Source organism: Phacochoerus africanus, chromosome 15, assembly GCF_016906955.1.
Source record: "Phacochoerus africanus isolate WHEZ1 chromosome 15, ROS_Pafr_v1, whole genome shotgun sequence".
NCBI classification, from domain to species: Eukaryota; Metazoa; Chordata; class Mammalia; order Artiodactyla; family Suidae; genus Phacochoerus; species Phacochoerus africanus.
Genome location: NC_062558.1, coordinates 84,717,569 through 84,743,295, shown reverse-complemented (window position 1 = coordinate 84,743,295; position 25,727 = coordinate 84,717,569). Strand labels below are relative to the sequence as shown.

General features: G+C 38.0%; 1 protein-coding gene across 4 annotated transcripts in view; it reads right to left on the bottom strand.

Annotated features, from left to right (window-relative positions):
* Positions 1-25,727, bottom strand: part of NRG3 (neuregulin 3) — a 1,084,705-nt gene that overhangs the window by 476,576 nt on the left and 582,402 nt on the right. The gene's annotated exons all lie outside the window — the stretch shown is intronic.

Here is a 25,727-nt window from a genome sequence, read left to right as displayed (position 1 = left end):
TTTTTCTTTTTTTTCACAATGAATACAGATAACTTTTAAATGGGAAGAAAAAGGATACCTTACATAAAGAATAGCTGACTCCTTCAGAAATAAAATATCATCTCACATCCAAAGCAGCTATGTGGGTTATAGTGGTGCTATTACCAGGTTTATGAAATATGAATGCTGACCTTGTCTCCTTGCCATGTACTGACACTGAGTGGTGTTTTCTGGAGGCTAATTACTTTTTCTCTGGCCTTTAAATTTCCCGATTTTATTACTATCATTTTGTAAGTCTAAAATTATTTGAATGAATTCATCTCCCTCCTGAAGCAACATTTTCTTCTTTTGTCTCAGATTGATTCTGAATATGATACAAAAATTATAGGCAAATTAAATCTTATTAGTTGTCCTCTGGAGCCTTCAAAACAGTCCTGCCTTCTTTAGGGAAGATTTACTGAGAATGTTTTTATCTCACATGGGTCTGAGGTGAGGTGGCGGAACCTAAGCACTTTGCATCTTCTCCAGGCTGAAATGCTAGAATGGGCAAAGGTAAACACCGCTGGCTAGAGGGGATCAGAGCTTAAGGGGCACCCACTTGCTTGGGGCTCCTTAGAAGATCCTTTATATCTTCTGAATGTATCATCTTGCAAAGGCCCTTCAAGTTGTGTAAGATGGATGCCCCACACAATTTTGATCAACCCATGGACACCTTTAACTTTCCTGGATGACTCTCAAGGGTACTTGGAGGGCAACACTGATCTCTGTTTCTTCGGACATTACCTTTGAAAATGTGAGACCTTGTTGGTCAAATGGAAGGAAAGAAATCATGACAAGATCGGAAGAAAAAGGAGGCGAAAGGGATGAAAGACTGATAGGGATCTTGTATGACAGAATGCTCCTTGTTGATCTTTAAGAACTGGGATTAAAATCAAGTCTTGGTCCTCTCTTACAGGGAAAAAAAAAAAAACAAGCCCTAGCCCTTGTGATGCATTATGACCCCGAGGAAGTCAATTCAGGGACCATAGGAGGAATGGCCCTGGGTCTTTGATTGCTCAAAACTCAAATTAAGAAAGAATAAGGATTAGCCTATCTCTGGTCTAATGTGTTATAATGGCCAGTTCTTAGTTAAAAAATATCCAGATGAGTATGTTGTTTTGAAGCACTTGAAAAAACACTAATAAAAATTCCATCTCAGAAAATGGGTGGAGGGGACTTGAAGTTTGAGTTTAATAGCAGTTATCGTAAAGACACTGATTATTAACAAGGTGGCTTGACAAGCTGGTTCAATTCTTTCATTTACACATGGAAATAGAGCTTAAAAAGAAGTGGCATTCTTGAAGTGATGAATTAAGTGGCAAAGCAGTGATATCAATGCTTTTCCCATATAACTCATGTTTATATATTGGATGATACATTTTTTAAGGAAAGTCAAATTTCTTATATAATAGGGAAAAAAAGTATGTTAATGTTAATACCTGATTATTTTACACACATACATACACAGTGGAAGAAAATCATATTTTATCACATATCCTATTATTTCAAAGTCTAATTTCTTTACATCTTCTTTAATTTCCTTGATTAATGTTTTATAGTCCTCATCATATAAGTCCTTTATCTCCTTGGTCAGGTGTATTCCCAGGTATTTGATTTTGGGGGGTGCTATTTTAAAAGGTATTGTATTTTTCTATTCCTTTTCTAATATTTCATTGCTACTACACAGAAATGCGACTGATTTCTGAATGTTAAGCTTATATCCTGCTACTTTGCTGAATTTGCTAATCAGTTCAAGCAGTTTTTGGGTTGAGTCCTTAGGGTTTTCTATGTATAGTATCATGTCATCTGCATACAGTGATAGTTTTATCTCTTCTCTTCTTATTTGGATGCCTTTTATTTCTTTTGTTTGTCTAAATGCTGTGGCTAGGGCTTCCAAAACTATGACGAATAACAGTGGTGAGAGTGAGCATCCTGTCTTCTTCCAGATTTTAGTGAGAAGGTTTTCAATTTTTCTCCACTGAGTATTATATTTGTTGTGGATTTGTCATAAATGGCTTTCATTATGTTAAGGAATGTTCCCACTATACCCACTTTGGTGAGAGTTTTTATCATAAATGGATGTTGGACTTTGTCAAATGCTTTTTATGCATCTGTTGAGATGATCACGTGGTTTTTGACTTTTCTTTCGTTAATGTGGTGTATGATGTTGATTGATGAAATGAAAAGATATTCCATGTTCCTGGATTGGAAAAATTAATACTGTAAAATGGACATACTACCTAAAGAAATCTACAGATTCAATGTGATACCTATCAAATTACCCATGACAGGTTTCACAGAACTAGAGCAAACAATCCAAAAATTTATATGGAACCACAAAAGACCCAGAATTGCAAAAGCAATCCTGAGGAACAAAAACCAAGCAGGAGGCATAGCTCTTCCAGACTTTAAGCAATATTACAAAGCCACAGTCATCACGACAGTGTGGTACTGGTACCAAAACAGACATACAGACAAATGGAACAGAATAGAGAACCCAGAAATAAACTCAGACACCTGCAGTCAATTAATCCTCAACAAAGGAGGCAAAACAAAAAAAAACAGGAAAAAAGACAGACTTTTCAGTAAGTGGAGCTGGGAAACCTGGACAGCTGCATGCAAATCAATGAAACTAGAACACACTCTCACACCATGCACAAAAATAAACAAAGACACCATCAAACTCCTGGAAGAGAACATAGGCAAAACATTCTCTGACATCAATCCTTCATGAATATTTTCTCAGGTCAGTCTCCCAAAGCAACAGAAATAAGAGCAAAAATAAACCAATGGAACCTAATCAAACTGACAAGGTTTTGCACAGCAAAGGAAACCAAAAAGAAAACAAAAAAGCAACTTACAGAATGGGAGAAAACAGTTTCAAATGATGCAATTGACAAAGGCTCAATATCTAAAATATGGAAGCAACCTATACAACTCAACAGCAAAAAAGCCAACCACCCAATGGAAAAATGGGCAAAAGACCTGAATAGACTTTTCTCCAAGGAAGATATACAGATGGCCAACAAGCACATGATACAATGCTCAACATCACTGATTATTAGAGAAATGCAAATCAAAACTACCATGAGATACCACCTCAACGCCAGTCATAATGGTCATCATTAAAAAGTCCACAAATAACAGGTGCTAGAGGGGCTGTGGAGAAGAGGGAACCCTCCTGCACTGTTGGTGGGAATGTAAGCTGGTACAACCACTATGGAGAACAGTATGGAGGTACCTTAGAAATCTATACATAAAACTACCATATGATCCAGCAATCCCACTCTTGGGCATATATCTGGAGAAAACTTTCCTTAAAAACGACTCATGCACCCGAATGTTCATTGCATTACTATTCACAATAGCCAAGACATGGAAACAACCCAAATGTCCATAAACAGATGACTGCATTAGGAAGACTGGTGTACATACACAATGGAATACTACTCAGCCATAAAAAGAACAACATAACGCCATTTTCAGCAACATGGATGGGACTAGAGATTCTCACATTGAGTGACATAGGTCAGAAGGAGCAAGACAGATACCGTATGATTTCACTTACAACTGGAACCTAATATACAGCACAAATGAACCTCTCCACAGAAAAGAAAATCATGGACTTGGAGAATAGACTTGTGGCTGCCCAGGGGGAGGAGGAGGGAGTGGGAGGGATCGGGAGCTTGGGGTTAATGGATGCAAACTATTGCTCTTAGAATGGATTTACAATGAGATCCTGCTGTGTAGGCACTGAGAACTACGTCTAGATACAATTGCAACATGACAATGAGAGGAAAAATTATGTATACATATATGTGTTACTTGGTCCCATGCTGTACAGTGGAAAAATTAATAAAAAATAAATAAAAATAAGTAAATAAATAACAAAAGTCTCATAATACGCATTTTGGAAAAAGAGACTATATTTGAATTTTCTTTCTTATGTCTTTCCTCTTCACCTGTAAATTGTGCAAAAAATAGGTAGAAGTCAGAAGAATATATAAAACTAATTCTATTCTCTTTGTAGAAATAACTTGACCTTAGGTGCTCTCATATTCTCATAGAGGCACCTGGACATAACATTTAGCATTTTATTCGGAGGACTACACTTGACCTCACAGAATGCCAAAGTCATAGCAATCCAATGCCTTGTGATGACACACCAAACTAATCCACAAATGCTTTTTGGTGGTGCGTTATTATGGTCTGAAACTAGGTACAAAGTTCAATTTACTTTTACATGGATCTTGGGATTAAATGCACAAAAGGGATCAGTTGCTCCCTTTGAATGGCAAGGTAGACCCTGGTGTTTAACTCTTGGGAGATCACTGACTTTTCTGATAAATTGCAATAGACATTGTCCTCAAACAAGTGTTCTTTGTAAATGCTCACCAATGTCTGCATATAATTTCAATACTTTACTGGACTAAATCAAAAGATCACAGTTCATTGTTCATCTGACCAATGTGACAGAATGTGAATTTATATATCCATCTCTCATTTCTGGGCCAAAACCTCTTTATTTGCAAACTGTGTCATGATTGGGCATAGTAATACCTAATACTATTTCTAGCTCCAAGATGCGTTCACTCTGTATTAGGTTTCTCTCCCACCTGTCCTAAAGAAATAAATTTATATAAATACACTGAACCTCATGGGAAATTCAAGCTTAAGATTTCTCAGAGGTTCACAATGACATTAGTAATTACATTGATGACTTAAAAAAATCACCATTAAGTGTTATTTAATTTTCATTTAAATGGAAGAAAGAATTATCCTGACAAGACAGGGAATATTTCTGAGATAGTTACTTAGTTCACTGGTTCTGCATGAGACTGAAATCATTTGGCAGAAAATTAAATTAAAGTTGGCCAAGAAATTAAGATAAAATGTGAGGATCACCATGTAAAGCTATTTGTCATTCTAGAAAGAATGGATGATCCATGTCAACCTTCAAACTCAGCTCCATGAGCAACTGGAAATTATCAAGAGTTTTAAAAGTGATGGACAAATGGAGTTTGATATGGGTAAATGCCAGTCGATTCAAAGAGTGAAAGGACAACTGAGTGTGACAGATAGATTCACTGTCCATGAAGATCAAATTATTGAAATCGAGTGTTCAAAGAATCCTACAAGGGCTAGGATTTGCTGTCATATTAAGAGATTTATCTCAGGGCAATTAGAGTAAACTTGAAGAAAATGCTTAAGAACGATTTTGATGCTTTCTGATATCTCAATGATTTAAATTCGTTTTACTTTCTTAACCAAAGCAAAGAGAATATAGATAGGTATAGAGGACATTTAAGGGAAAGAGGAATGCTACTTAGTTTGCAGAAGCAAAGCCAAAGACCATTCCTCCATTTATTTACAAGCCAGAGGGCACACAAGCAAAAGCTGATTCAGGACCTTGCCTGGAGTTGATAACAAACCACGAAATGGCAGCAAAGATCAATACCATTGAAATACCTGGTGATTTATATGCAGCCTGAAATAAATTTGCATAAACCTATGACTAATAGATAGGAAACAAGAGTCTAATTGTATAGCTGAGATCCTGACTACCTAAAAACAGCAGGGAAAAATGACTGCACCCTTCAAAACTTCAAAGAACAACCCTAAATTTCTGCAAATTTAAAATAGGTACAAAAGGTCTGCTCCATGCATCCTGTCATTCACTCATTCAACAAGTATTTTCAGAAATGATTCTATCTCAGGCATTATTCTAGTTTCTAGGAATACCAGTGAGAAAAGAACCAAATCTCTGCTATTTCGTTCTAGTGGAGAAAGTCATACAGTAAACCATAATCATGTTCGATGAGTAAATTATCTAGTGTGTGAGAAGGTAATACATCCCATGACATTTGTTTTTTCTTTTAATTGAGAATAGGACAGAGGATCAGGGATCACTGAGTGAGAGAGCAGGGAAGTTGCAGTATTAAATGGACTTCTCAGGGTAGCACTCACTGAGAATGTAAAATATAAGCAAAGAATTGGAAGGGATGACATAGTTAGTAATGCTGACATCTAAGGAATGACATCTACGGCAATAGCAATCTGACCACAGGGAACTCCCACAGTTGGAGTGTGATGGAATAACTGTAACAGAGAAAGGAAAAGAAGAGGAGATAAGAGGTAATAAACACTCCAACTTTCTATCTAGACGAAATGGTGAGCTGGGATTTCATGCAGAAGATTAATATGATCTGACTCATGTTTGGTCACTCTGGGTGCCATGTTGAAAATAGACTAAAGTTAGAAGCAGGAAAATCTTTTGAATATATAAAAATAATCCAGACAAGAAATGCTAGTGGCTTAGATAAGTGTAATAGTATTAGCAATAATGAGAAATGGAAAAGGCAGCTGGTGAAGTAGATTTTGAGGAGAATAAGAATTAAGTATTGAAAGTGTTGAATTTTAAATGTTTATTAGAAACCCAAACAACAATATCAAAAACACATTTGGAAATACAAGTCTTTAGTTTGGAAAGGAGGTCTGGGCTCTAGCTGTCATTTCTGGAGTTGTCAAAATGTAAGTAGTATTTAAATCCATGACACTGGGATAGATTCATCAGCCATGAGGAGAGATAGACAGATAAAAGCATCAAGGCTTGAGATGCTCCCATGTTAAGAGCTTGGAGAAAAGTGAGAATGAGTGACTAGTGAGGAATAAAGATCCAGCGTGTGTAAGAGTGTGAGATCTAAGTTCAGAAAGTTTACATTCAACACAGCATCACGACCTTGCTGACAGATCATTGAGAACTGGGAAATAACCACAGTATTGAGTGCATGGGGTCAGGGTCACCTCTGTGTAAAGTGAAAGCCATACTGGAGAGAGTGATGAGAATGTATGTAGAGCAATTGGTTGCCTTTGCCTTTGTGTAGATGCATCTTTGAAGAGTTTTGCAGCACATAGAAGCAAAGAAGTAGTATGGTAGCTGGAAGGGGAAGTTTGGTAAAGTGACGATTTTCTTTCATGAGAATTAAAAACATGCTAATAGATAGAATTTTTCCTATAGAAAGAGTTTTGAAACCAGAAGGACCAGATATAAAATGGGATTCCATCACTTAATTGTTTTGATCCCAGACAAGTTACTCGTCTTCTCAATACCTGCTTTTCTATCTTACCAATGTGCATTTCCTTTGTTAGCAATTTCTAGGGAGACAGCACTGTATTATGGAAAGACTCAGAGAGATAAAGATTTATATTTCAGCCCTCTTACTTAGTATCTATAGGACCCTGGTTAAAAAATAAAAATAAAATTGCCTGGAGTGGAATAGCAGCTGGTGCATACCAGGTACATAATAAATACCATTTGCTTTCGTTGTTTGCTCTACGATATTTCAAAACAAAGATCCAAGTTCTCTGAATGGACATTTTCACAATCAACTTCAATCTCACTCTTTCCTTGATGCATCAGTCTCCAGTCCACCTATGACAATAGCTTAGCTTGAGGCTCTCCTGAGACTATTTGGCTTAGGTTATTGCTTCACTTCTATTAGTGACTTTGCTGCCTCAACCTCTGCTTATCCTCCTATGACCCAGGCTCCATTTCTGTGAGCTCCAAACACACAGGTCATGCCCTGTTGAGTTTGCTGTCCAAACAATGCAAGGCACAGGGGAATTTATTTCAGGAAACTATCAAAAGAAATACCTAAATTAGAGTTGCATTGAAAAGGTTCTCTGGTATAAATGTTTAGATCATATTTTCATATCTCTAGGAACATATGTGTATACCATTTGGGGCTCTGTGGAGATGTATGTTAAGTAAATGGAATTGTTAAAACACTGTTTTCTGAGTTAACTAGCTCTCCATTTAAATCCAATCCTGAATCACGCTAGCTGAGAGAACTTGGGCAAGCTAGTGAGGTTTCCTAAACTTCAGTTACCCCATCTGTAAATGGGACTTACAACTTATCTCACACGATCTGGGAGAATGAAATCTGAGATAATTTAAGCAAAAGCTCTTAGTAGAGCACCTGATATGAGGACATAATAGTAAAGGTTATTATTGGGTAGGCCTATCTACAGATTAGATACTTGGACACAGAAGAATTCCACACTAAAATTCACAATTTGAGACAAGGATAATGGCATGGAGGCTTTTATTCAAACTCTTTTCTCAATAGTTGAGACCCAGTAGTTTGAAGTTCTTCATGAAAAAATAACTAAATAAATACAGAATGTTGCACAAAATCATTGATTTATGAAATTTTACACAATTCTCCACCTAAGACCATGCCTGAGGTTGGCTTCACAGTCCTCGGGGTTACAGTGAACATCCCACCTGCATGTTGGGAACATCCCATCCCAACCTCTGAAGGCCAGTTTTACTTGCAACCATGAAAGTAATCCCCACTTCCATGAGATGGTATTTTTGGAAGGAAATCTCTCAACAGATATTGTATTTATTCAAACTAAAGTAAGAGCTATCATTTTATACGCACCATAATTTAAGGCCAAGACATTTAATTTTCAGTGAGCTGGGTGATAAAAAAGAATAAGAATTTTTCCACAGTGCTCCTCATGTTTGATCAAAAGTAATTTATTTTGTGCTTAAATTTTACCTGGTGTTTGGGAGGTCTCATGCTAAGACCAGTCCTTCCACTATTTGTATAGCCTTTAGCAAGTTACAACTCCTCTGCAGGTCTCTATCTCTGCATGTGGAAATGAAACCGAGCAGGATCCTATGGGGTTCCTGGACACGGGTAGGAATGTACATAACAATATCTTTGAGCACGTCTATGGAACTAAAAGCCCCAACAGATGGAAGATATTAACTACTCCATAAGCCTTCTTCATTCCAAAGAGAAGGTCATAGTTTGATAACCTCAACCAGCAAAACTCATCAGGAGACCCCCGAGGCCAGATTAAGGGAATATAGTCCCTGCACACACTCTGATCCTTATCAGCAATCCCACCCTGGAGCCATGGCTATAAAACTACTCATCCAATCCTCCAGATACACATGAGCCTTTTGTGTCCTCCTTTGCCTGGCAAAGCAATAAAGCTATTCTTTTTTCCTTCACCCAAACTCTGTCCCTGAAATTCAATTCAGTGTTTGTGCACAGAGTCCAGTTTTTGGCAACAGAAATAACCACATTTCTGTTGGAGAATGGTGTTAAAGATGAAGTAAAATTGTATGTATATCACATTCAGCATATACAAAGTGCTTAAGAATTGGAAGTTATGTATAAACCTGTCTCCAGTAGGATTTGTGTTTTCTTATTTTGATAACTTCCAAATAACTCTTATCTACTTTGGGTTCAAATTATCAAATAGCTAACCTCATCTTGTAAAAGAACAAAAACAAGAATAGGCTCATAATTAGGTCCCTGATTCTCCTCACATAAGTTTATATGAATTCACAGCATGTTAATTAAATTTTATTATTTTAACTAGACTTGAAATAGATTTGATTCACATACAGTACTCTAGTCAGGGCATCATTATCAAACATCAAGTCTCAAGAATAATCTACTTAACAAATACTGAATCCATGTGATAGCCTTTAATTATTATAAGCTATAGAAGCTTCTATTCAGATATTTATTGACCACAACCTACAATGTATTAAAATGTTATTCAGGGCTCCCTGAGTTGGAAATCAGTGTGTAAGATTTTCATTGTACACCCAAAGGAATGTGAAAGGAAATGGTATTGCTTTGGCTCTATATTTTATCTGTTTTTCTTTTCTTAAATCACTAAGATAAAAGTAAATATCTTTTTTTTTGGAATAAATGGTTTATAAAAATTGCAGTCTTATCCATTTTCAAATGATCACACCTGGGTATAAAGCCTAAACAAGGACTGACATAAACAGTCAAATTATCAGGGGTCTTTTGACATGCTTAATCTGGATTCTGAAGCCTGAAATGTACTGACCATATAACTATTCTTTAACACGTATAAATCTGTCTCCTCAGAGGTGCCAAGTTGATCCCGCTGATGGTGTACAGAACATGTACTTGTGATATCAGACTCTTTCCTTTACATTCCAGCTCCACTCATTAGTTGCTGTGTGATTTTGGGGAAGTTACTTTAGGTCTCTGATTCTCCATTTATCTATCTAAAGATGGGAATAATGATAGCATCACCCATGTCAATTTTGAAAATTAAAACATACAAATGATGGAAGGCATGCATTAGACAACTACACTATCCAATGTGGCCATAAATTAGTCATTGAAAACTCTATATCCACAAATCCACTTTTGGAAGTGTTCATCTTAAATGCATTTACATATGCACAGGAAGATATAACTCCTGGCTTTTATACTGACTTACAAAATTATTAAAAATCAGAAAACAAAAACACCCAGACTGAACAAATGGGAAGAAAACAGAACACAAAACAAAGAAAGCATACTGGTACTAAATCTTCACAGAATTTGTCCCACTATTAGGACTTTATGCTCATTCGCATTTTACTTGGGGTACCTTGTTCCTCCTCAGATGCAGAATATCCCTTCTGAGACTTCAGGATAATTGCTACATTTTAAAGAAATGCGCGAGGTCCCTGTTTCTGATTAGATTACCCTTCAAGAATCCTACTACTCTGTGTTTATGTGCTTACCATACTAAATGGCCTAATATCTCAAATTAGTCAAATTAATATTCAAAAGCACAAGCTCTCTTGGTACCTGATGCTAAAAGCTATTGACATCCTGTTTCTTGAATTATTCAAACATACATCGTTATCAATTTGTATAAGGGTTTTTTAAAATAAATTATAAACAGCCAATTCATTTAAAATGTATTCTTTTTTTTGTATTTATCTAAAAATTAGCTTATCGTTGGACTCGGTAAGGTGGTGAAGGCCTTTGGCAATATTTGCAGGGAGCTGGGTAATGCAGAGATGCTGTGGAATCCGATTCTTCTAGGTGCTACACAGAGGTCTTAAGGAACAGGCACCCCAATAGCATTCAGCCTGCCTATGCCTGTTAGATGAATTGTGAAAGATGCTATAACCACCTTATCCTATTTGTACTGTAGCACACCCTTTCAGTGGCATCATTACTATTTTATACAAATGAAATGTAAACCAACATTATTTCCTTTTTTTTTTTAAGACAGTTAAAGCCTAAATGAAGCTAAGGTCTCTGGCAGAAAGTATTCTGGGAAAAATAGGCAGAGTCACTTACATCATACCTGGATACAAAAATTCAGGAAAGACACTGCCACTCTCCTTAGAGGGCTTAGAGTCTGGGAATCCCCAATCTGGAAGTACCCAGAGAAGTCTTCTAACCCAACTCTATCCAAGACCAACCCTGTGGTTCTATTAGGAATGCAGCTCTCACAACATGATCTTCATATTAAATTCTGCCTTGGCATAAGGAAATGTCACAAGGAAACCTCTGACACATGAGATCTGGATGTCTGAGAGTTGTGATTGGGAGCAAGGAAAATCAGATAAGGGGGAAACTTGGAGTTAGCATGTGGTAGTAACACCGAGGGTGATGGATTTAGGGAATGCAAATGCAAGAATTTAAATATAATAATGAAAACTATAACAATGATAGCTATAACTTTAAAAATAATAACAACAGTAACTATAGCAAAAATAGTTGTGCGCTACACATGGACTAAATTCTTTACTTATACCATCTCATTTAATCCTCAAAACAGCTCTTAGATGGAGCTAATATAATTTTCATTTTACACATAACAAATCTAAGGTTCAATGAAGTTAAATGATTTGCCCAAGGGAACAAAGCCAAAGGGTGGTGGTGCCTGAGTCAGAAACATCTTTGACTGACTATGAAATTCAATTTTTACCCACTATGCTACATGGCATGTTTTTGAAAATCAGGAAGGAAAAACAAGCAGGTGAACCATTCACTTAACATCCAAACTGTACCCAATATCTGAAGTGACAATACTGGTGGAAATAGGCAAGCATGTGACTCTTGTTTCAAATCATCACTGTATTCTGTATAATGCAATTATAAATTAATAACCTTTATGCTCACATACTGAAATACAATAAAAATAAAAAAAATACTAGATATTGGAGACTAGTCATTTAAAGTATAATTACATTCCCAGATTATCTTCACATATGGAAAGCAAATTAAAATCTAATGCGGATAGTTATTTTTAAATTTTTCTTAGAAATACTCATGGGAGTTACAAGGCAGGATTTGGTCCTATCTCTAAATTCCTGAGCACCACTTATGCCTAAACACTAACAGGTATACCAAGTACACTGCACACCATACTCATACCCACCAAGCTGTTCAGGTGCTGGGGCAGCCTGAGATTATTGGCCATTCACTGACCTTGACCAATTAGTGCTGTCCATTCTTTGCAGCCCAAGATTCTAGGAAATGTCCATTAGCAACAAGGAAGGAAACCTCTTCAAAAATGGAATGGGGTCTGATTTTTGCGCAGAGCTGCAGCTGCTTAGTAATTTTCTGGGAAGCTTATCTACATTCAAAAGAGAGTCATGTGCTTAAAGTAGTCCTTGCTTTATGCCATCACCATCATCTTTTAAGAATATTTTCAAGTATTTCTCTAATAATTAGTGATGCTGAGCATTTTTTCATGTGCCTACTGGCCATCAGTATGTCTTCTTTGGAGAAATATCTACCTAGATCTTCTGTCCATTTTTCCTTTTTTTTTTTTTTTTTTTGCTGTTGATTTGTATATAATAGGATACTTTGCAGCCATAAAAAGGACAGAATAATGTCATTTGCAGCAACATGGATGGAACCGGAGAGTCTACTGCTAAGTGAAATGAGTCAGAAAACACCATATGATATCACTTATATGTGGAGTCTAAAATATGGCACAAATGATCTGTCTACGAAGCAGAAAATATCATGGACATGGAAAGCAGACTTGTGTTTGCCAGAGAGGAGAGGGGAGAGAGGTGGATGGACAGGGAGTTTGGGTTTGGTAGATGCAGACTGTTACATTTAGAATGGATGGGCGATGGGGTCCTGCCATATATCACAGTGAACTCTGTCCAGTCTCACAGTTAGAACTGATGGGAAATGATGGAAAAGAAAAAACAAATACATTAATTAATTAAAAAGAAAGAATACTTTCAACTATCCTCATTTGAGAGGCAGATCCTTGGATGCATTTTATAAAGTTCATGAGGTTTGAAACAACTCATCAGTGAGCTGCCTTGAGAGCTTGGAATCAGAAGTCATTGCATCCTTGACAGGAGGAAGAACTGCTCTCCCTCTGGGAAACTTATTCACTACTGTCCTGCCTGCTATGACCTGACTCTGTAAGTTCATCATGGATGTTTCAGAGGAAGCACATCTTCCAGTTAGCCTCTTTCAACTCTGAAGTCCAGCTCTCTAGTAAAGTCCATGATGACCTCTGACCAAGGTTCTAGATAGAGGGTGAATCCCTTCCTAGAAATCCCCCATACCAATCTACTTTCTTTCTTTTTTCTTTTTTTTTCTTTTTTTTTTTTTTTGGTCTTTTTAGAGCTACACCCACAGCATATGGAGGTTCCAAGGCTAAGGATCAAATCAGAGCTTTAGTCATCAGCCTACACAGCCACAGCATTGTGGGATCATACACCACAATTCGCAGCAATGCCAGATCCTTAACCTGCTGAGCAGAGCCAGGGATTGAACCTGTATCCTCATGGATACTAGGCAGGTTCGCTACTGCTCAGCCACAATGGGAACTCCCCAATTTACTTACTTTTCACATTGCAGGGCCTGTCTGCCCTGCCCTTCCAGGACAGAAACTTTGGATTTTGAAATTTATTTAAAGTTACTCGCTAATTCATTTAAGAAAATTATTGTACATCTGCAGCTGCTTGGACCTGCGCTAGCTGGTGAAGTCGATGCTTATTTACAGCAAGGTCTGCTCCTTCCAGGGCTTATTTTAGGGAACCCAGACTTTGGATTAATGGCTCTCTCAGGCATGTCCCCACATCCTCATACTATTAGTGCTTCATCATTCACCACCATTCCCTACTCACCATCCACTTTCCTCTGTGGTTGTGTCTTCAGGAGGATTAACAAAACCTGATTTCTTAGGCAGAAGGTCCTAGCCCAGTGCTTCCCAAACTTCAGTGAGTACCCGAATCACCAAGAAAGCTGGTTAAAGCACAGATGGCTGGGCCTTACCCCTCCCCCCCCCAGAGACTGATTTAGTAGGTCTGGGAGGAACTCAGGAACATTCATTTTTACCAAGCTCCCTGGTGCCATGGGGGCTGCCTGTCTGAGGACCACACTTTATATAGCTCTGACCAAGACCATTTCTCTGCACCTCATTTCTTCCAGGTCCTTCAACTTGAAGGCTAGTCCCAGGACTAGAAACCCAGGTCTCCAAACTCCTGACACCATAACCACAAAATCCTCATAATTTAAGCTAAATTCTAAAAGATGGAAACAGAGTGAGTAGCATTTTCTTCCAATACCAGAGCATAGTTCAAACTATGAACATACACAGAGAATTCATAGCTAATCTAGGATCAGTCTTGGCATCAGTCTGTTCAAGAATAAGATCCTTGGCCCAGAATAGCAAGGCTGGGTTCAGTGTGGCTGCCTTCCTGCTAGCAAGATTAATGCCCATGAAGGCCTAGTGACAATTAAAAACAATGATTTAAGAAGTGCAAGTATTGGGAGGGAGAAGAGAATGGGATAGACTAGGAGTTTGGACTTAGTAGATGCAAACTATTATACTCAGAATGGATAACCAATGAGGTCCCACTGTATAGCACAGGGAACTGTATCCAATCTCTCGGGATAAACCATGATGAAAGATAATATAAGAAAAGGAATGTCTATATATATGTATGACTGGGTCACTGTGCTATAAAGCAAAAATTAGCACAACACTGTAAGTCAACTAAACTTTAATAAAAAATGGAGCTATTATATCCTTATAATTTCCCAATCCTTTTGCAAAATTCTGCATGTGGATTCTTTGCCCACAGGGTAGTTCTGATTCTTTCCATACAATCTCTAACTATTTCCTATCTTCATGTTTTTACTTTAAATATGGAGAAGAAACCATTGTATTTAAGGGATGCTTAAATTTTATTTATTCATCTTTTGCTGTGTTTTTGAGTTCTTCTCCTGAAAGTGATCATATCCAAGACTTCAGGGATTAAATGATAGAAACACAACAGCAAATTTATTGCCAAGAGTTGAAACTGTGATGCCTCCCTCGGTTAGAAAACAGAACACAGCGATTAGGGATGGCACCCATATTAATTAGCTCCTGATAGAGGAATAATCAATATTGAATAACTAATCTTTTCAGGGCATTGGCATTCATCTATGGTAATTATTTTTTTCATTTCCATGGGGAACAAAAAAAAAATTTTGGCTCTATAGGCCAAAAGGAAAATAAAGATTAGTACATAGTATTTCTGTAAGTGAATGTTGTCAATAATTTAAGTCTACATTATCTTGTAAAACAAGGTTGTCATTCATTTAACCAAATAGCACTTTGGAGTTCACAGAGAACGTCTGAAGTTTGTGATGTGTTTTCTTCATCAGAGCATCCCAAGGAGGCCACGTTATGTGTTGGTTAAAAGCACTGTTAAATTACTCACCAAAGATCCATAGCAGCAGTAAGGAGAAGAAACAACCAGGGGTACAATATTTGGGAAAAAATTGATAGAATTGGATATGAGAGATTAAAAGGAGAGGGAGAAAAAAATCTACTTTAGAGTCAAGTCAGGAGGCTTCCTAAGGCAAAATATAATCGATGGTAGAAAACACAGTAGGAGTAACTTCTTTGGGGAAAAATGTACATGGACTTGCATGGAGTTCTAATAATAATGCATGCAATAAAGGTTAACATTTGTTGCCAACTCGCTATCTGTTAAACACTGTGATTATGATTATTTTCCAGAAAGGATGGAGTCTTCACCACAACCCAATGAGGGAGAAAACCGTTTATCACTAGGAGAGGTAAGTTCGTAGTGGTGAACAGAGTGTCAATCCCAGTCTTTCTGACAAAATAGTCCAAGAATAACTGCCAAACTCCATCAATTCCCAACATAAGGCATAGTATTAGGAAACATACAGTATATTAAAAGGGGAGGAGGGACATGAGATCAAGGAAGTTGTGTCTTGGAAAAAGAGAGAAATGAAGAGGACACTTTGCTTCCACTGAGATCCCAGGTTTAAGAGCCAAGAGCTGACATCAGACAGAAAGACTATAAATATGAAGGGGAGATCAGATGCCAAAGCATGGCTATTCCGTGTCACTGACAATCACAGAATTTCTCCTAAATAGCACAGCCATCTCCAGAAGCACACGGGCTTCCTCGTGCTGAAACTGGCAGGGGGCACGGTTTGGACAGTGGGGCAGACCAGCCAAGCTTTGCTCATCTGAAAATGGGGCTGTCAATGCAAACGGCTCAGAACACGGTGTGACAGTCCACTCTTGTGAAAGCTTTGACTTAAGCTTTAACCAAGCACTGAGTTTTGGGGTTGGTCACATAAATGGCAGAATCTTGGTAGCTTGCATATGGCAACTGAGGGGTTACCATCAGAGAGTGAAAGGTATGTTTAAAGAGCCCCATCTCAGCTTCAGAAGCCCCTGAAGCTGAATGTATCTTCCCTTAGCCAAATTGCATGGTTTGTCACACAACTCGTGTTTCAATTAAAAGATTTTCTCACTTGCTCCTATTGGCTATTATTTTACAGCTTGCCATATACACTGGCTTTTTCTTACATGTGAATCCTACTTGCTAATGAGACAACTATAATGGTAGAATTGCTCCCCCCACCCAACATACACACATATAGGAACAAGTCACACAGCCTGGAAAGACATGGAGCTCTGCTAATTACATTGATGTAACTTCATATACATTACTAAAGTTCTCAAATTCTCTATTTCCTTATTTTAAAATGGAAGCTATACTAAGTACATCATGGTGTTGTTAAAGGGATAAGTAACAAAGTTTTATTAAGTGCCTAGCAGAGAAATAAAGGGTACTTAGCATACTACCCCATTTTCTTACCTTCTTTCCCTGGTTAATGTGTAAATGTTAACAAAATATGTCCACAAATACTGATTCTTTATCAACTTGATACTGGGTTCCTGAATGCTTAAGTAAAGTTGTGCTTTTAATTATAATGCTATATCTGTTCCCTAGAGCTATACTTTACACTATGCAAACTGTTTTTGGCTACTCAGTATAATATATCTAAGTAGAATCATTAAATCTAAGATTATTTTTAAATTTCACAGAAAAAAATACTTTCTATTCCCACCTTATTTAAGATCTATAGGATTAACATTCAAAATGAATATGATTAATTAAACATAGCAATCATTTTTGGCCCTTAGTTTTTATTTTTTTTTAAATCAAAGCAAGTTGAAACAGCATGTAAATATGGGAGTCATACACTCAGAAGGAAAAACTCAAGACCAAGGACAAGACAAGATCAACACAAAGAGAGTGTAGGGAGAATGTAAAATCTGCTAGGCCAGGAGGGTCACACATTCTGCATTTATAAGTTTACGGTACAAATGTCACCACCATCAAACTAAACACTGGCTGAAGAAGCTCACTGGATTTGGCAGTTAAGGCCATGGAAGCCTTTAGAGCAGTTTCAATGGATTGAGAGAGTTCAAGCAAGACTCTAAAAGAGTTAAATTTGATAGAGAAACAGTAGTGACACTAACTGGTTGTAATTATAAAGTCTGGCAATGCGAGGACTGGAAGACATAAGGGAGAAATGCGTTTATAAATTTACACCTGATTCTAACCAAGGGAAAGATCTCAGTGGGGGAAGAAGAAAAAAAGAAACACTTGAATGGTGGGAGAGTAGAAAGGACAGAGGCAATGATGGAAGGTTAAGCTCTAGTAAGGATGCTAGACAGATCTTCCACCAATAGATTATCTTTTTGATCATAAATATTCATAATCACTTTATTCCATGGAAAGGGTGCATGTTCACTAGGTTTAATCATGTGAGTTGCTCTGCCTAGTGATACACAAAACAGCTGTGAAATATATTCTATCTGAGCAGAAATTTTAAGAGCTAATAGGTTTGACTCAGTCTTCTTTTTCCCTATGGCAGGAAAATGGGCATGTTCCATTACAGCAGCTACTTCAAGAATGACAAGATATACAGACCAGAGCTAAGCAGAGCTGAGTAGATCAGACATAGCAGAGTAGACAAGAAACAAATAGATCTGAATAGAGACAAGCTTGCAATATGAATAAGAAAAAAAAATAAGCCACTGTGATTTGTGGACTCATTTATTAACATTCAAAACTGACCAATACGCCAATAAAAAATGCTTAGAAAAAAAAACAAGAGATCCATCTTCTTTCTTTCCTGCCCCCTGGCACAAATAAAAATTTCCCATTTTCCATAAGCACAGATTATTTTATTTAGGATACGAAAGTCAGAATACAGAAACACCTTTTATTTTAAATTACTTTATTGATATATTATTAACATATAAAATTCACCTGTTGAGGAGTTCCCATCATGGCTCAGTGGTTAATGAATCCAATTAGGAACCATGAGGTTGCGGGTTTGATTCCTGGCCTTGCTCAGTGGATTAAGGATCTGGTGTTGCTGTGAGCTGTGGTGTAGGTCACAGATGTGGCTCAGATCTGGCGTTGCTGTGGCTCTGGTGTAGGCCGGTAGCTACAGCTCTGATTAGATCCCTAGCCTGGGAACCTCCATATGCCTTGGGTGCAGCCCTAGAAAAGGCAAAAAGACAAAAAATAATAATAAAATAAAATTCACCTGTTTAAAGTGTGCAATTCAGTAGTTTACAGAGTGGTACAATAATCACCATCTAATTATAGAATATTTTTATCATCTCCAAAAGGAAACTTGTATTCATAAACTGTGACTTTGTACCACTAACCTGCTTTTTTGTCTTTATACAGTTGCCTATTATTGACCTTTCATATAAATGGAATCATACCATATGTCACTATATGGTCTTTTGTGTTTGGCTTTTTTCATTTATCCTAATAGATGAACCTCAATAACATTAGGCATTCATTTTTAGGACAAGACAGAAACATCTTTTTCTTTTTTTTTTTTGAATGGCAGGCATATAGGCATGTATAATATATAAACATTTAAATATATACTTACCTGGCACAGACGTGTTATTAGTCCCATATTTAAGACAAAGAAACTGAGGCTCAATGATTTAATTCAATTCCCAAAGCTGCATAGATTGTAAGCATGCAGCACCACTAGTGAAAATCAAGGCAGTTGGACTCCAACTTCCATGCTTTTTTCCTCTCTATCACATTATGTCACATTAATTTCAAATGACTATTTCTCTAAAAATGTCAATTTTCTAAGGATATTAAATTGGATAGTGGATATCCTTCAACTTTATGCCATGAGCCTTTCTACACTGTTTCGCATCAAAAAAGAAACACGAGAAACTGCACTGTGCTTTCAAAATAGGCAAGGTAATTTAAAAAGCAGATAAAAAGTAGAAAGTAATAACAAAAGGAGCCTGTCTGGATATTGAAATGTAATCCACTTTGCCCAATAAATTATTCCTTACATAAAAGAATAGTAAAAAGATTAGAAGGTTCTTGTCTATTGTTTTTAATTATTTCCAAGTTTACACTGGTATGACATATAAAAAGACATAATAGGATAAGTCTAAAAATCCTTGAACTAATTTTCAGGAACACAAGCCAGCACTCGGCCTGATCCAAATGGCTGGAGCAGCCCTGTGACTGCTAAACACCTAAGATCTCACCCAGTTAACAGAAGTTATCGTGCCCTATTAAAGAGCTCACTGTCCATGGTAGTACAGAGCTTCCTAAGTATTTTCCTAAGAATTCGAATATGTTATTACTTTCAGATTAATTATGCATTTTAAAAATGTATTCTTCAAATCCCAAAGGAGATTTGATTGGGAATTTCTGCAATTAATTTTAACCAATTCATAATAGTTTCTTTCTCTATCCCTCCTTACATCACTTAGTTCTTGGCCTCAACAGTTTCAGATGCCCCCAAGTCCCTGTGAACTCCACCAGAGTTTCAGGCCCCATAGTTAATTAGCAGTTGAATTCAAGTGATTCAACTTTCTCAGAACTTTTTGAATCATTTTACAAACTCCTTTCCTGATCATTTATCTTAAATTAGACCTTATTTCTCTCTCAACTTCAGCCATGGCTTTCATCAACTCTTTTTTTTTTTTTGGTGGTGGGGGTGGGAGTACACACTCACACCATGTGGAAGCTCCCAGGCTAGGTGTCGAATTGGAGCTGCAGCTGCCATCCTACACCACAGCCACAGCAACACAGGATCCCAGCCCTATCTGCAACCCACACAACAGCTCATGGCAACACCAGATCCTTAACCCACTGAGCGAGGCCAGGGATTGAACCTGCATCATCATGGATACTAGTTGGGTTCTTAACCCACTGAGCCACAACGGGAACTCCCACCAACTCATTTTATATTTGTGTTGCCAAATCATCTTACCAAAGCAATTTCTATTCTCATTTCTTGCCTACAAAAAAATGTTCAAGGTTCCACAGTGCCCTATACACACAATTAGAAGGTCAGCCCTTTAAAGTGTGGCCTAAAAAGACCCATCCTCTATTGTACTTAACTATTTTTCTCTATATACCGTAAGTAGTCAAGGGCTTGAATGCAAGTTTTTGGATGGAAACATTTCTTCTGTGGGCAAGTTACCCATGGAGAAAAGGGGAAATAATACAATATAACTACTTGGGCTTTATGTTCAAATATGTTAAAACCTTAGGTGTTATTATTTTTGCTGTTTCACAGCTCAATAAAATTGTTTATCTTAATGCCTTCATGATGCTCTTTGTCCATGAACCCACTCTTTTCTCTGTCCTTGAGATTTTACTTGATATTTCCAGCCTTGGTTTCTTATGTGGATCTGGTGTTCCCATGACTTAGGCTACAACCATGGCTCATGATCTCCCCACTGCACTCCTGGTGTACTGAGAATCCTTGCCATCTGTGTCATAGGTCTCCATGTGAAAGTCCCACACATACCCTGCCTTTATTTTTTTTTATTTCTGTGGACCTTTATGAATATCAACTTCTCTAGCAACTGGCCCATGATGCTCTCCTATGTGGTTTTACACTCAGATCCTGGTATTCATTCTGGCCAAGGGATACCACCAAAACTGTCATGCATCCTCTCCATCAAAGGAAGACTGGGTGAGCTACCTGACCCATTTTTCATGCTCATCCCAAATTATTACTATTATTGCTACTATTATTTTTATCTTTTTGTCTTTTCTAGGACTGTACCCGCCACATATGGAGGTTCCCAGGCTAGGGGTCTAATCAGAGCTGTAGCTAGGGACTGAATCAGAGCTACAGCTCCCGGCCTATGCCACAGCTGCAGCAAAGCAGGATCCAAGCCACATCTGTGCCTTACACCACAGCTCACGGCAATGCCAGGTCCCTGACCACTGAGGGAGGCCAAGGATTGAATCATCATCCTCATGCATACTAGTTGGATTCATTTCCACTGCGCCAGATGGGAACATTTGTTCCTTTTAATGTGTCATGCATTCTTGTTTCTTTGTATGCCATGTAATTTTTTTTTTTTTTTATTGAAAAACGAGTACTTGTAAAAAGAACAGTTATCTTTCTCAGTCTTTGCAGACTTGCTCCAGCAGGGGAAGACATTCACTCATCAGCCTGATATGAAGGCTTAAGTTCTTCCCTAGCCTTTTCTGGCTATCTATATCCCTTGCTCTGTGTGTGTGTGTGTGTGTGTGTGTGTGTGTGTGTGAGAGAGAGAGAGAGAGAGAGAGAGAGAGAGAGAGAGAGAGAGAGAGATCAGCTTTTCTTTTTAATTTTTATGTATTTATTTATTTATTGGTGCATACACTGCATGTGGAATTTCTTGGGCCAGGGATTGAAACCATGGCAAAGAAGCAACCCATGGCAGTGACAATGCCTGATCCTTAACCTGCTGTGCCACAGAACTCCTCCTATACAACTATTTTTAAATGTTCCACTTTCTTTAAGAGTCTCACCTCTGCTTCTTCTTGGAGCTTTAGCTGTCTATTGCATTTATAATCAGTCTTTTTTTTTTTTGTCTCTTTGTCTTTTAGGGCTGCACCAGCGGCATATGGAGGTTCCCAGGCTAAAGGTCGAATCGGAGCTGTAGCCTCCAGCCTTCGCCAGAACCACAGCAACGCAGGACCTGAGCCTTGTCTGCGACCTACACCATGGCTCACGGCCACACCAGATCCATAACCCACTGAGCGAGTCCAGGGATTGAACCCGCATCCTCATGGATGCTAGTCAGTTACATTAATCACTGAGCCACGAAAGGAACTCCTCATGTCAGGTACATTAATCACTGAGCCACGACGGGAACAACCTCAATCAGTAATTTCTTGACTCAGCAATCTGCATGTCTGCAGCTCTGTTTTAATTTCTGTGAGCTATACCCGCTGCTTCCTGTGCCTTCCTCTTGCCTGAGATCCAAGCTTCTTTTTTGGGGGGTCTGTCTTGACTCAGTGTAGGTGATGCAGAGAACAATTCTTCTGGCAGTCTACAGGTGGATTATAATGTTACAAATTCAGTACTTTCCACTTTTTCTGGTTCACATAAGGGAACTGGTGACTAAACCACCATTTCTTCCAAGCTGCGTGCTGCAGTGTGTGGAGAAGAGGGTGGGACAAAGATGAGAAACACTGCCGAAGAATTTCCTACCATTTTGGATGTGGCTTTCTCTTGATTGGGTGTTCGTGTGGTTGCTGTAGATCTCTGATTGCTTTCCAGAGTTCCTATACAGTTATTTTAGTTAGTTTCTGGCTGTTGATGTTGCTTTAATTCCATAGGAAAATTTTGCTGATGTCATTCTACCTCTTTGCTGTCATGAAAAAAAATGTTTTTTCATCTCAAACACATTTGATGCATCTCTCCATGTTACTGGATACATTTTGTCATATAATTATTTTGCATTTTTCATGTAATTCTTCTCACCAGCTAAACTCTTCAAGAACACAGAAAAGTTTCTTCCTTCATACAACATGTAGCTCAATGCCTGGCTCTGAATAAGCACTCAATTTTAGCTTGATAAATTGAGCACTATACAAAAGCAAGCCTAAGTGTGTAGATGTCACATCTTCTAGCACTGTATCATCACCACTTTTGCTAGATGTACAATCACAGCATTGCTTTAGAATGTGTGTCAACAGTTGGGTATGTTCACAGAAAGCCAGCACTGATTTTGTTGAAATTCTGTAACTGCTATATTGTTATGTTAGCAGACTGTTTTTGGCAATTGCAGCAGGCACTGTGCATTAGCGCAAAAGGAAAATGAGCACCACTTCTCCACAATGCCTGCAACCACACCCTTCCTTTGGTGAAAAATGAATATTTATTCATAGAGGGAAGGCAGCATTGCTCCTATTGTGGATTTGGCTTATTCAAGAGATTCTAGAAGCAGCTCTGCCATTTTCAAGATTAAAAACAAAACAAAACAAAACAAAACACAAGAAATCACTAAGTATATGAGTTTCTCAAAGTAGAGTTTAAAGTAAAAGACTGCTGGTTGCTAATTAATTCCTGTTATCTAAGATAATGGGGAGAGAATGAAGAGAAAAGGAAAACATACTTGGCTTTCATTACCACTCACAGGAGTCTTTCTGAAGAAAGATGTTAAATGTCTCCCCTGAGGTGTCTGTTGTCCTCCTAAATGAATTAGTCAAGCAGAAATGCACATTATTTGGACACAGATACCCAAAGGGGAATTGCCATAAAATGGAGATGCCTGATAAACCGTTAGAAAATATTGTATTAAGTAACCTCTATCATAAGAAAATATTTTTAGGAGAGAAAACTTACTGAAAGTCAGCATATATTTTCTAAATTTCTCTCTCTCCCCCCCTCCTCCTTCTCCCTTCCTCCCTTCTCCTCCCCTCCCCCTCTCACTCACCCACTCCACTCTTTACCCCAAAGCAAAAGGCTGGACTGTTAATTGTCACTTATATATGTTGGATATTTTTTTTGGCAGAAATTGAATCTCCCATCATTAAACTATTATAAGAGTTTTTAAAGAATATTCTAAGAGTTTGCTGTGTTAAAGATCCACCTTGTTATGTATGCAACCATATGTTACAGGTACATATCCATAATAAATATATTTTAAATATCAGGTTTTTGGTTCCCAATTACCTATTTGATTTTTCAAATACTTAGAAATCATTTTTTATAGGTGGAAAAAGCAAATAAATGATTTGGCCAAGCTTAATTTAAAGATGTAAAGTATTAGAGTTACATGGAAGTGAGAGGCTGTATTTGCTCTAATAAAGATAGATTGATAGATAGATGATAGATAGATAGGTAATAGATAGAATTTCACATACGATTTTACTTCTATCATCTACTCTTATTAAATAATTTGCCCTACTTGCCATGTATATAAACCCTCACATAGCAGATGTTCAATAGTTATTTGCTAAATGAATCTATTGCAATTTGGCTTCAAACTTTAAGAAATACGCAAAGCTCAATTAATGAAGTCCTTTAAGTTTTAATTTTCCTTGAAGTTATGTTTGCAAAGTTTCTTTGTGGAAGACTAGACTTATTGGTAAAGGAGTGTCATTCAACTTATACCACAAGAATAACATTAGTAAATGCCTTCAGAATGTCCCATGCTCTACCAATAATTCAGGTGGGATGCAGCAGGCAACCAGGTACCAGAGAGGACTTTTAGAAGGCCTGAGCAGAGGGTCAGGAAGGAGAAAAAGTGTTCTAGTTCATAAAGGAGCCTGGATTCCCTGTCAGTTCCTGGACAGAGAGACTTAGGGACCATGGCAGAAGAGAGACACCTGCAGACCCAGGGCACTGGAAAACTGGAAACTGCACGGGCAGCAAGCAATCCTGGGAATGGGGTAGGCCTGGCTCTGCAAACAGAGGCCCCTAATAAAGTGAGTATGGCGGAAAGAACCAAAGAGGGAGCCTATAATCTCTCACCTCAGCTAGGTACTGTTTACAGGAACTAGAGTAAATGCTGAATTTCAGGAAACATAACCCTGGTGAAAAGTAGGGTCACAGAAGCTGAGGCTGAGCAGTGGGGGCCAATGGGCCTACATGTGGGCATAGAAGTGACTCTGGCTAGAGAACACTAAGCCTTGGGACTGTGACAGAGGGCTGCTGCTCCATCCAGCTGGGTGCTAAGCATAGTCTGCACCTGCCATGAGGTTATGAGCTTTCTTTATAAAATACTATTTGGTGCTCATAGGCCTCTGATAAACTCTACCCTGAGGATGCAAAATCCTTCTAGTGTTAACAAAGTACTGTTAAATTCTCCATTATGTCTGTGTCTGTTTTGACCACTACCGAATAGTTATCATTTTCTTTTATTGAATACATGTTATATGTTCAACAGATCCTATCTCATACCATCCTTTAAACACATCCTGGTAGGAGTTAAAAATAGAAAGTTCAAGTTGCCTGAAGTTACTCAGTCTGTGAGAAGTGAAGCTACAGTTATCACCCAGCTCTGTCTTGCTGCAAGGTTTCAATGATTTCTACTAATCTACCTGGCTCTCACTGGAATATAGCTTTACTAAAAATATTAATCATGAATTAGCCCTAAAAATATTGGAAGAGAACTTTTAGAAGAGACCTCAGAAACCCATGAACCTTCTTTAATGCTGTGCCTTGTCCTAGCATAGAATTCAAGCCCTGCATCTCAGAAGCAAGCTATAAAGAAACCAGAGGGAGGTTGTCATGTGCTAGCACAATGCACACAAACCCCCATGG